Here is a 13,725-nt window from a genome sequence, read left to right as displayed (position 1 = left end):
CGAGAGACCCTGCGTCGCCAGTATCTCTGGCCCAAATTGGCACAAGACGTGGCGGCCTGGGTACAGGGCTGCCGCGCCTGTCAGCAGTGCGGGCCGAAACCGGCACGATACCAGGTACCCCTAAGGCCGTTCCGCGTCAGCCGCACGAATCAGCTGGTCGGGATTGACCTACAGGGGCCATTCCCGCGATCCCATCGAGGCAACCGATATATCCTAGTCGCAGTAGAGTATTTCACCCGCTACCCCGTGGCAGTGGCCATCCCGGATAAAACGGCCTTGGTGGTGGCCCGGGCATTCGTGGAACACTACGTACTTAAGCACGGGATCCCAGAACGAGTCCTCACCGACCAGGGTAGCGAGTTCGAGGCCGAGTTGTTCCAGGCACTGTGCCGAGAGTTCGGAATCCAGAAGGACCGAACCACAGCGTACCACCCCCAAGCGAACGGTATGGTGGAGCGCATGAATCAGACCCTAGCGGGGAAACTCAAACGTATGGCGGCCGCAAATCAACGGGATTGGGACGAACACCTCCCCTACGCCCTTTTCGCCTACGCCACCACCGTACACACGTCGACGGGACAAACCCCGTTTTTAATGATGTTCGGCCGTGAGTCTCGTTTACCCGCAGATCTGCTATTCGGCGTCCCTTCCCCCCAGCCGGAGGAAGGAAGCCGCCCCGTGGAACACCTGTTGGAGACCCTGCGAGAAGCCCGAGGTCGAGCATACCCGCAAGGGGAAGCCGCGCATCGGCGGCAGGAACAGGGCACCCGACCCCGCATGGAACCCCCCTTATTCCTGACAGGCGCTAAGGTGTGGCTACACACCCCTCGCGTCGGGGCCGGGCAGGTGGGGAAACTGACGACCTACTGGCGGGGACCCTGGACCGTGGTGCGACAGATCTCCCCCTGGACGGTACTAATTTATGGCGGGGAGAGGGATCGAGAGACGGTGATCAACGTCCGCCGCTTAAAACCGTGGAAAGCGGCCCCGGCGAGAGAGAACCCCGTCACTCGAAGGCCCCGTAATCCCGGAGTACCCGCACCCCTCGTGTTGGGGGGCCTCGCACCCTACATGGGCCCCGCCGGGCCCCCGAGACGCCCCGACCCCGCCAGGGGACGGCGCGGACGACGGCCCCTAAACCCCTCCGCTTCTGAGTTTGTACCCCAGCCCGCAGGTACCGAGGTACAGGGAGAGCCGCTGGAGTGGAGGAGGAGGCCGCCGCAGGAGCTGCAGAGGACGGAGCCACCCACCCCGAGACCAGCCACGAGGGCCGGACGGACCCCCCGGATCCCGCAGCGTTTCCTCGTGGGCGCGGCTCAAGCAAGGTGCTCCAGTCAACCCGGGACGGGGACCAGCACCTCGGGGGGCTATGTCATGCCGCCGCCACGAAGCCGTTCAGCAGGCGCCCCATCTAAGACCTCGCCACCACCAAGCGACGGAGCCGACCCCGCGTCCCCCTCACCTCACCTCGCACGAACACACCCGCACGCATTCCCCCCCCCCCCATAGAGCTCGTGGGGAGGTCACCTGGCCGACCGGTTTTTATCCGAGAAGCCCTTATCGGGATTAAACTTTCACGGTTTCCGGCGATCAGGGAATTGGACGACCTCCCCCGTGCTACGTGGCGCCGCGGCGCTGCGACCAGCCTTAATATGGTGGGGTCGCGGCATGGGGCATTCGGCCACCGCGGTGGAGGCGCATTTTCCCCCCACACACACCCCCACGGGTCGACGAGACAGGCGGAGGAGGGAGGGGACAGCATGAATAGCGGGACCGCATGGACTCTTGCGCATAGTCATGGAGGGTTGGGAACATTATGCTTGAGCGCACAGGCCCCATTGTTAGGAAGGGTAAGGGAGTAATTAGGATGTACGCCGCCAACGCCGCTCACTGATTAGCATATCAAAAGCGCCGGAACCGCCGTGCGCGGGCTCGAGGTGCACGAGCCCATTGTTCAGCGCAGCCTCCCTTTGATGTAGGGAGGATAAATAGTGGGGCAAAAAGGGGAAATAGCTCTCTTACTCCAGCGCAAGGCGACGAGACACAGCTCCAGCCAGCGACCCGGACGTCCGTGCGACGCACCGAGGTACGCTGTTAGCACAAGGATCAGCGGACCGCCGTGGACACTTAACAGTGAGTAAGAAGGTGAATTAGAATCATAGCAGATAAATCGGGAATAGGTATAGAGGTATCAGCGTAGGCCAGCCTCGTCGACTCACTGATTTAACATCTAGTTCCAGGTAGCGGATAATAAATCATTAATAGCTGATCGTGGCCTCGTGTGATCTCGTGTTATAAGTGTGAACGCGTGTGGTACTGTGTATGCGTAAGCTCGCGGCGTGCGTAATCAGCGTACTCCAGGTGCGCGATCATAACGTGAGCGGCGAGCGCGGCGCAGAGCGGCGCAAGAGTGGGTATCGCGTGTGGAGCTGTAGGCGTGTGTGCGCGCACGTTCACGACGTGTATAATACAGGTGCGCGATCCTAGCGTGAGTGGTCAGGGTTGAGTGAGTGCCGCGCAGAGCTGTGTGTGGGTGTGCGCGTACGTAATTAAACATGCCTACTACGCGGACCCGCGGGGGAGGAGAATCCTGGAGCGACGGCTCTCACCCCATGGGTGAAGAACGCAGCAGCGGTTCGCCTAGCAGCGAGGGGGCGAGTAATGAGGTTAACCCGGCCGTTAGGGGTACCGAGGGAGGGATCTCGGGGGCTAGCGACCCCCACACACGTTTGTAATAACGACGCGAGGGAGGGATGGTTTTTGCGGTGAGTGCTTTAATTAAATCAGAAGTTAACATTGTCAAATAAATAATAACGACGACGACGATGATGATCATAGCAAGAATGCGCATGTTCCCATCGCTACGATCGCAGAGGTCCCTCAACCCTCTCCCGTCGAATCCGCAGGTCCAGGCGTGCCCTGGCAAGGCTCAAGGGGTGGCGACACACGCTGCGACTCTGAGCACAATCGTGAAGCGTGCGTTTACGATGGGCATCATCAGCGTGGGTGGCAGCAGCAGCAGCGGCAATGGCATCAAGCTGACGCCTTCCAGCAAGAAGGGGGTGCCCGGGTTCGAATCCCGACTCGGGGCGTCTTTCTGTGCGGAGTTTGTGTGTTCTCGCCCCGTTCTACAGTGAGTGTGAGTGTGTGAGAAAGAGTGTGTGAGTGTTTGTGAGTGTGGGAGTGAGTGTGTGTGTGAGTATGTGTGAATGTGTGTGAGTGAAAGAGTGAGTGTATATGTCAGTGAATCGTCTCTGGGCCTCCCCTAGGTCGAATTAGCCTCAAATGAATTCAAGGTGCGGTGTGTAAACATCGCCACTGGGGAGACAGAGGCGACCGGACGTGGTGCTGGCCACACACCCCCTCGTGTGCCCTGCCGGCCTTCATAGGTGCTCGCTAACAGCGCTTGTCCCAACAGTCTGCTAAGGCTACACGGGGGATATTTGTCCTGTGTGGAGTTTGCATGTTCTCTCTCTCTCTCTCCCCTCTTCTGCATTGAGCTTCCTCCGTGTCCTCTAATGTCCTCCAATGTGATCCCACATGTACAATCGACACACTCATCATGAATTGGCTCCAAGCATCTTAACGATCAAAACCAAATGTAGCCGCAGCGGCAGGACCCTCCCGAAAATTCATTGCGACGTCTCTGCGTCGGTGCCTTTCTTTGATGAACAAACAAAGTATTTTAATAATGATGATCGCAGTATTATGATTATCATTTTGAAAACACCGCAGGCGAAGATCACAGCATTCCACTTCCACCACCGACGCAATCATTAAAATTCGAACACTCCCGGCGTTGAGTTTGAATTTGTTTAGAGGCGCCAATGGAAACGTGGGTTCAACAACAACAACAGCAGCGAAAATGTGAGATTGAAAGTGGTGAAGGCGCAATCGCCCAGCAAAACTGTGGTCGCCACTGTAGCTCGGAGATGTTAACTCCCTCGCCTGGTATGCAGGAGGTCGGTGATTTCATGCCGACACTGACGACTGATTAGAGATTTGCAGTGTGTGTGCGTGTCTCGCTCTCTAAACAAATGTACAAGTCCCCCGTAGCCAAACGCTGCGGTGACCTTCAGTGGAGGTTGGCACACTGCACGTTGCCATCGGCCGTGTGGCTCCGCCGAATCTCGCCAGGGGTAACAGACTTGTGCATTTCCTGCGGTGCCAGGGAGAATCTGCCCCACCAGTACTTACACTGCCAGCGGCTCAAACCAATGTTTCGCCTTTTGGGGGACATCTTCATGAAACTGGGGGTGCCCTTCTACAACAGCAGCTTCGTATATGGGGTGGTGCCTTACCTGGCTAACAAGCGCCATGACCTCGCCAACTTCGCCCGTGCTCAGGCGAACATGGCGGTGTACAGAACGAGGAAAAAGATGCTGGAAGGTGACACTGACGGCTGCTCTGTGCTTCCAGTGTTCAGGGGCCTGCTCAAGGCACGGCTCCGGCTGAAGCACGCATACCACACACATGCCGGTGACGTGCACGTCTTCTTCAAACGCTGGGGGACCGGACAAGCCCTCTGTACCAGCGTGGACGGCACCCTCGTGTTCACCTTCTGAAGCACTCGCTCGTCACCGTGGCGTGCGCGATGACCACCACAACCACGTGGCTTTTCTTTCGTGTTGTGCGCGATGCATTTAGCGCCACAGCGTGTGGATTTATAGCGTTTGTTTTATGTGTTTGCTGGTGACTTTGTGTATTTCATATCGGAATAGCCTCCAGTGCTGTTGCTGCTGGCGACAATAAAAGTCTCCGTGGTGGCGCGTTTTTTTTCTCCAGGTGTCGCCACGCGGGTTTTCATGCCGCCATATTTAGAATAAACATCGCACGCCCAGAGTTGTTTTGGCTGCCGTAAATGTCCACACGACGACGACGATGATGAACCACTTCGGTTGAGCTATCGTTTGGGTCGCTTCTGAAAAAGAGCTACTCCAAAGCTCAGCTGGGGGCCTTACACCTGGTCACATAAAATCAGTTGATCGTTGATTTTTTTTAGTTTTTAGCCTGCTCACTCTGGATCCATATTTTGTTTGTCGCAGGTATATTTGGCCTGCGCGTCCACGCCGCCTTTGAGGAGCCTCGACGCCTTTTGGAGGAGGCGTGGAGATCGATGTACCCGGCAACCTTCACTCTGCACCGCACGCGACATGACAATCAACTCCCTGCAGCGAGACACATTCACACCGCTGCTGGGAGCTCAGAGCACGTGGAGGTGGGAGGTGGGGGAGGTGGTATAAGAAACTCGCCTCCCCCCCCCCCAAGTGTTTCAGCTGCCGCGCCAGGAGATGGAGTCGAACCGGAGACCTCGAGGTCGCAAGTCCGGTGCCGTGTCAACCGTGACGAGGCCTCGGCAAGGTAAGGTAAAAGGTAAAAGCAACGAGCCAACCTTTACCCAACCTATTACCCTTACCCCATACAAATTACCCGATTACACATGAAAAAGGTTTATAACAGGTAAATGGTAGGTAGAGCGCTTTATTAATCTAAATACATATATATAAAAGGGAAATTTGTGAATATGTGCGTCTGTTCGAAATGTTTAGCATACTTCCCAACATGCAACAAACTTGAAATTTGGCATGTGGGAAGCTTACAGACTGTACACAATGCAAAAAATATAAAAATAGACTTTGTATTTTGTGGGGGGGGGGGGGGAGCACAATAATGGATATATTTTGCACGGCAAGTGAGCGGTGACGTCACATCCGTGATGTCACCCGCATGCGGCAGCGTCACGCAGTTTATCTGCTGACGTCACGCATCTCCCCCACCCTCTGCGTAGGCTGTGTATTAATCCAAAACAAGAATCCAAGTCTCGGGCGAAGCCGGGTAGTAAAGCTAGTATAGAATATTTCGATGATTCCAATTTTAAATGGAGGCCATGGACTGCGCCACGGAGCTTTAAGCGAGCGGTAAACAAGGTGTTTACCTTGCCGAGGCCTAACTGTGACGCCGCTACTGTGTTGAGCAACCCACACGTTTGACACGGGAAGGCTTTCGTGACATCCGTGTTACGATTCACGATTTATTGTAAAATCCCAATTGCGCGTGCGCGCATGTGTGTGTGGTGTACACACACACACATGTAGCGTTGGTGTAGTGGTTAGCGCGCTGTACTACGAACCTGGCGACCCGGGTTCGATTCCCGCAAGCGGCCAACACCGGCGACGATTATCTGAACCGGTCCTGGGCCTCCCTTAAGTCGACTCAGCCTCAAATGAGTACCTGGTGCGGTGTGTAAACATCGCCACTGGGGAGAGAAAGGCGGTCGGCTGGCGGGGTGCTGGCAACCCCACCCCCTCGCGTGCCGTGCAGGCCTTCACAGGTGCTACTCAGCTAACAACACTTGCCCCGACAGTCTGTGAAGGCTATACGAGGGATCTTTGTCTTTGTGTGTGTCGTGCACCCCTTCCACCACCCGACGCGAACATCTCGTACAATTTCATCGCCGTCAAACCACTGGACACCATCTCTTCAGGTGTTCATTCTAAATCTACGCCTCTATGTAAGGAACGAGACAGGTGGACTTCTCCACAAATCTGGCTGTCGCCTGATGAAGCTGGTTGTAATTACTGGCGAAACGTCGTACTCAGATTGTAAATGTTGTGGCTTGGCTCTCCAACACACAACCTGTGTGTGCTGGACTAGTATACTACACTATACACTACACTACTATACACTACTATACACTGCACTATACACTATTATACACTACACTATACACTACTATACACTACTATATACTACACTACTATACACTACACGATACACTACACTACTATATAATACACTATACACTACACTACTATACACTACACTACTATACACTACACTATACACTACACTATACACTACACTACTATACTATACACTACACTATACACTACACTACTATACACTACACTCTACACTATACACTACACTATACACTACACTATACACTACTAAACACTACACTATACACTACACTATACACTACACTATACACTACACTATACACTAGTGCTGTACTAGTGACGAATTGGCCACGTTCTGTTACGTGACAACCCTTACTAGTTGGTTGTGTCGGGTGGTGGCGGGTTCTAACGACACATTTATATACTTACGCGATCTAACCTAAAAAGAAACTCTCTATTATGCACTGGACACCTGATGGCAGGGAGCCGGGAGACAGGATTCGTGTAACGCTGTTAGGAAACTTTAATATCGCCACACGCGTACAGACCCACGTGGTTGAACAACCGTACGTACGGAGGCGCATACATTCAAATGCATACAAAAAGTAATCTGTATCGTAGACTATATATTTATATATCTCCATATATGACGACAACAACAACAAAAACACATTCTTCTGCCTACGTTGCTTCGTCTTCAGGGATGACATTCGAAACGCGACTGTTTAGCGCGTGGCTATGGAACAGCTGAACCCATCGCGGGCCGCGAGTCCAGCGGTTTCTTAAACTTTTACTGTGACCTTGCCCCCCTCTGGTTCTGAATCATGAAAAAAATAATCATGTTACAATGGTAATTATGAAATAAACTCCTTAAAAAAAGTTTTTTTTTTAAACAACGGTTTTATTAACAACTTCTTAAATACGTAAATGACGCTGCGCGCCTGCTCCCACATCAACGCTTACTTGAATTATTGATTACTTTATGAATGAATCTTCAATGTACAACTTTTGTTTGTGTGGAGTGGGGGTGCCCGTAACTCGGTGACACGGAGCATGCGCGTCTGAGACACGTGGGGCCTGAGACGTCACGTGGTGCCCGAGACGTCACGTGGTGCCCGAGACGTCACGTGTCGCCCGAAACGTCACGTGGTGCCAGAGACAACACGTGGCGCCTGCTTCTTGGGCGAGGCGATTTGAGAGTTTAGGGACCGTGGCGTTTTTGACCTACCCATATCAATATTTCATTATTAAGCCGTACATACAAAATGTCAATTGCTATAAAAGAGCCAATTAATTGATTAATTGATACAGGCATGTATTGTCACCAGATCTGAGTACGTGTGCAACATTTGGAATTCGTTGGACAACGGGAAGTAGACTAAATCTTGATTACAAGATTTGACCACGACAAACATAGGAGTCAAGTTAAGTAAAACCGTTGAAATAAGAATGGGTTTAACCCTTTCTGGCAATAAAACAGGAGTTGTGTTAAGGTGTTTAAACACCAAATAGACACCTTTTGTAAACAATCAAGTTAGCGCATTAACCACACACACACGGTAGTTGTGGTGATCATGGTGTAGGACCAATCAACAATATTCTGCTTGCCTTGAAGCAATGCTGCTGAGATCACGTACTCCCAGAAGGCCGTGCGTGCGGCCAATGGGTTTCGTAAGAAAGACTCTTTTTTATACCTTATACATAGAGGGAGACTGATTATTACGTGTGAACGACGCAGGATCGTGATAGGTGGAGGGTGGGTGGCTTGTGGGTGAGGCATTCATCCAGCAGTGGATTTATCATGGCTGACGATGGTGGTGGTGGTGGTTAGTGCGCTGCGAACGGAAATAACAGCGATTGCCCCTTGAAAGTGAAGGACGGAGAGTGTCCAGCGATTTGGAGGAATTCGTAGGAGAATGAAACGGCAACAACAAAAAGTCGATGAAAACATCCAAACAAAGTCCGAATCATTCGGGTTAAGAATAATAACAGATGCAGATGAGGCTGGTTAAAACAACAAGTCGGAGAAACTCCAGGGAGATCTGGGGGGGGGTGGAATGTCAAGACAAATTTGAGAAATACGTCGCGAACGATCGAGAGATGAGAGAATTCGATTTTTAAAAATAATCCAGGGAAATATGGTGAACATTTTTTTTACAAAATCCACTTTAAATCTGGTGGAAAGTCAAGATGATCTAGGGAGAGTTGAGAAAATCCCCAAAATAAGGTGGGCGGGGCGAAAAAAATTGACGAATCTGTTAAAAAATAAGAGAAAGTGTTTTATTTTATTTTTATTTTACTTTTATTAATTAATTTTTTTTACCTACGTGACTTTACCAAAAAAACCTAAGAATATGAATCCTTGCAGTCACGAAAGCTTCAAATCTAGAATTAATGCCCTCTACGGGGAGGAATTCCACCTATCTGTTAGAGTTTTTAACAGACAACGAGACAAGAAGTCACAGCTTCTCGAGACGCTGGCCTTCCTCAAGAGATGCCGAGATAACAAGGTAATACCCATCGCTTTCACACTCACATCTGCTGCTGTGTCCTCACCGAACTCTAACTTGGAATTTATCTTACTTGATACAGCTATCGTGCTGTGACGGTTACACCTTCAGACGGAAGCTTGTGTTGCCTCCGAAACGTCGTGATTTTTATTTTATTTTTATTAATTAAAAATTTTAGATTTTTTACCTACGTGATTTTACCGAAAAAACCAACACGGGCCCCCAACTTCACTCACGAGGGGGCGCGCAACGCCGACGGCCTCCTGGCGACGAGGCCACCCGGGAGACGCGGGCCCCGAGTGGTGGAGTGAGCAGCCTCACCGAGGCTCCCTGGAGTGAGCCACGGCTCGGCTCAACGCTTCAAGACGCCGGCTCAAGTGGAGCCGTGGCTCAAAGCCGTGCGCTTATACTTGAGCAGGCTCTGAGATCATCTCAGAGTAATCCCCCGAGTTGAGCCGAGAGCCGGGCCACGTCTCAGCCGCTCACTCCTGATCAGTGGTGTAGTAACTACACTATCAGTGGTGTAGTGACTATATTATCAGTGGTGTAGTTACTACATTATCAGTGGTGTAGTAACTACACTATCAGTGGTGTAGTGACTACATTATCAGTGGTGTAGTGACGACATTATCAGTGGCGTAGTAAATACATTATCAGTGGTATAGTAACTACATTATCAGTGGTGTAGTGACTACATTATCAGTGGCGTAGTAACTATATTATCAGTGGTGTAGTGACTACATTATCAGTGGTGTAGTAACTACATTATCAGTGGCGTAGTAACTATATTATCAGTGGCGTAGTGACTACATCATCAGTGGTGTAGTGACTACATTATCAGTGGTGTAGTGACGACATTATCAGTGGCGTAGTAAATACATTATCAGTGGTATAGTAACTACATTATCAGTGGTGTAGTGACTACATTATCAGTGGCGTAGTAACTATATTATCAGTGGTGTAGTGACTATATTATCAGTGGTGTAGTAACTATATTATCAGTGGTGTAGTAACTACATTATCAGTGGTGTAGTAACTACATTATCAGTGGTGTAGTGACTACATTATCAGTGACGTAGTAACTACATTATCAGTGGTGTAGTAACTACATTATCAGTGGTGTAGTAACTACATTATCAGTGGCGTAGTAACATTATCAGTGGCGTAGTAACTACATTATCAGTGGTGTAGTAACTACATTATCAGTGTTGTAGTAACTACATTATCAGTGGTGTAGTAACTACATTATCAGTGGCGTAGTGACTACATTATCAGTGGGGCACCAGAGATCTGTTTTCAACTCGTATCTTTGGGCAACACGGGGAGCGAAGGGGGAGAGGGGTGGGGGGGCAATGCACCTCCTTGCCTGCTGATGAGTGATGATGTCTATTGACGGTGATGCTGATGATGTCTGTTGACGGTGATGCTGATGAGTGACGAGGTCTGTTGACGGTGATGATGTTTGATGCTGATGAGTGATAAGGTCGATCGACGATGATGATTGATGGTGACTGATGGTCGATGATTGATTGATCACGATGGTTGATGATGATTACCGTTTAATAATTGATGAAGATGATTGATGACGGTGGTGGTTGATGTATCATTGATAACGGATGATAATGACAAAGTGCCATTGTTGATTGATAATTGGTGGATGATGGTGATTGATGTCAATAACAACAATTACTGGTTGATAATTGTGCAGATTATGATGATGATGATCATCATTAATGATGGTGATGCCCATGCTCACGACCACATCCACTTCACCAACCTCACAAACTCGCGTGGTGAAGTATGGTCAACACGCACCACCACCCCCCAATCACATGTATCCCCCCCCCCCCCCCCCCCGTCTATTTAAGATGGAAACAAGGAGGATTTCTCCAAAACTCCTGCGGCTGTCCCGCCTGATGATGCTGGTCGTTGCAATTACCGGCGAAACGTCATCAGGCACTCGAATTGTAAACGTTCCAGTGGGGTTTACTCTCCACCACACAACCGGTTAGCGCTGAACTAGTAACGACTCGGCCACGTGTTGTTGACGTGACAAACCCCTTACTAGTTGGATGCGTGTCGGTTGGTGGTGGTGGCGAGTTTCATGACACATTCATGTTTACGCCACCTAACCCCCTTTAAAAAATGTCTCTATTATGAACCAATCGTATTTGTGCAAATGTGCCGCGTGGTCCTGAAAAGCATCGCTGCAAATTTGCCGAGTGCATCTCCCTGTAAGCAAATTCAGTTGAACGCATCCGAGTTGCAAGCAACTGATTACAATCAACCGATCGCAACCAGTCGCGGAGGCATCCGCATACAGTGTGCAATTCGGTTGCACACAACCAATTTGTGCAGTTGCTCACAAACAATCGCAGAGGTGTCCACACGCAAGCGATACAGTTGCACGCCACCCTTTGCAGAGACGTCCACGCGTGAGACAGAGTCGGTTGCAAGCAACCAAATTGCAAGCAATTGAGAGCAACTGCTTACAGAGTCGTCCACGTACAAGCGAGTCCGTATCTTGTGTGCACGTGTGTACACGCGCGCGCGTCTGTGCTAGTTTAGTCTAAATATGCCAGATAACAGCATGCAACATTTTACGACCAAATCATCAATTGACCAGCATTTTAGCAATCCGTGCAAAGTTCTTATTGACCTTAATTAATCAATCAATTCCACACACCCCTATTCCTGCAAACTCAGACAAGCTATTGCAAACTGCTCAATACAATCTGTAATACATTCCTTCAGGAGATTAAGAGTACAAATTTCAGAGTCCATAAAACGGCATTTGGGAGATATATTATGTGTATAAAATTATATTATTATCTATTTTTTTTTATTGCCAGAGCGAGCAGCTCAAGATCGCAAGGTTGCGAGTTCAAACCCCGGTTGGGAAGCTAAATCACAGCCCATCATCCCTCGCGGGTCGATAAAGTAAGGACCACTCTGTGAGAAGTCAAACAGCGATTTGTCCCCCAGACCCATCCGCCCCCGCCATAGGAACGTGGAATGTCCCCCAACTAGCTTAGGGCTGTCGATTGTAAATAAGTGCCAATCATGCCTCGAATGCTCAATGCTCATTATGCGCGAGGCAAACTCTTCCGAGTATTAACCAGGGCAGCCGCCGGGCGGGGTTTGAACCGCGAACCTCTGCTGCTGCTGCTGCTGCTGCTTCGACAAGGAGCGGCAGAACGCGTCACCGCTCGATCCCCGCGTGACCCCATCGCGTGCAGCAGGGGGTGGTAGTGGGAGGGGGGGTGACGAAAGAAGACGTTCCCAGCGCGAAACGTCGGACGCTTCGTCCGCGGAGAGCACCACGCAAGTTGTGACGTCCTCGGCCCGTGTCCTCCCGGCTCTCTCAAAATATATCCTCTATGAAAACTACATCCGTCAGTCACTTTAAAAGGTCTGCCTCTTTAATCTCTTGTTCCAAAATACACATCTCTCTCTAGTATATATCGTATCATAATATATCTTTAGTCGTAGCAACAACAACAATAATCTTCCTGTGTTTTAATCCAAGCGAGTAGAAATAATGCACTTTCGGCGTGGGACTGTTCAGACCCGCGGTGGCAGAGTTCGTCAGCGCTGAACCATGACCCTGACCCTAACCCTGAACCTAATCCTGACCCTAACCCTGAACCTAATCCTGACCCTAACCCTATCCCTGACCCTAACCCTGACCCTGACCCTAGCCCTGACATTAACTGTAACCTCAACCCTGACCCTGACTCTAACCCCAACCCTAAACCTGACCCTAACCATGACCCTAACCCAAACCCTGACCCTGACTCTAACCCAAACCCTGACCCTAACCCTGACCCTAACTCTGACCCTGACCCTAACCCTAACCCATGCGCGATACGAACATCGCAACTCTGCACACACACCGTGCGTGGGTGCCAGGGGCTCGTCGCAAGCTAAAGCAGGCTTGAGCCTGGGTAGAAGTGCTCGCATGGGCGATGACCACACCGTGCACAAACAGCAGTCCGTGGCAGCGGCGGTGGCGGTGGTGGCTACGCTACACGTGGCTGCCTGTGATCCAGCGCTGTGGACGCAGCAGCAGCGAGGGTTGGTGGATCACGCGCAGATTTTGTGTGAAACTCCCTTCCCGTGGGGCGTCGAGGAGGAACCGCATTCACCTGGCATCACCAGGTGAACGGCGATACAGTAAAACAAAACATGTATGGGCTCCACCTGATTCAGCTGTGCGGGATAGAGTGTTTCCCCCTCGCTGCCTTAGCGTGGCTTTTCTCCGCGCACGCTCTCGGTTTCCTCCCGCACGTGAACACTCAACCATTGGCCCATGACACCTTGACACGTGGAGAATCGCAGAACTTAGGCGATCGTTGGTAGCGACGGCTCCTCACCACCGCGTGGCTGCTGCTGCCTTCCCGCTTCTCGTCTGTGATTCCTCCCCCTGGCGCCTCCTCTGAGTCGTCCTCTCTCGCTCCGAGTCGTCCCCTCTCTCTCGGAGTCGTCCCCTCTCTCTCTCTGAATCGTCCTCTCTCTCTGAGTCGTCCCCT

The sequence above is a fragment of the Lampetra fluviatilis genome, chromosome 61 (genome assembly GCF_964198595.1).
Source record: "Lampetra fluviatilis chromosome 61, kcLamFluv1.1, whole genome shotgun sequence".
Lineage (NCBI taxonomy): Eukaryota > Metazoa > Chordata > Hyperoartia > Petromyzontiformes > Petromyzontidae > Lampetra > Lampetra fluviatilis.
This window is presented reverse-complemented; position numbering follows the sequence as displayed.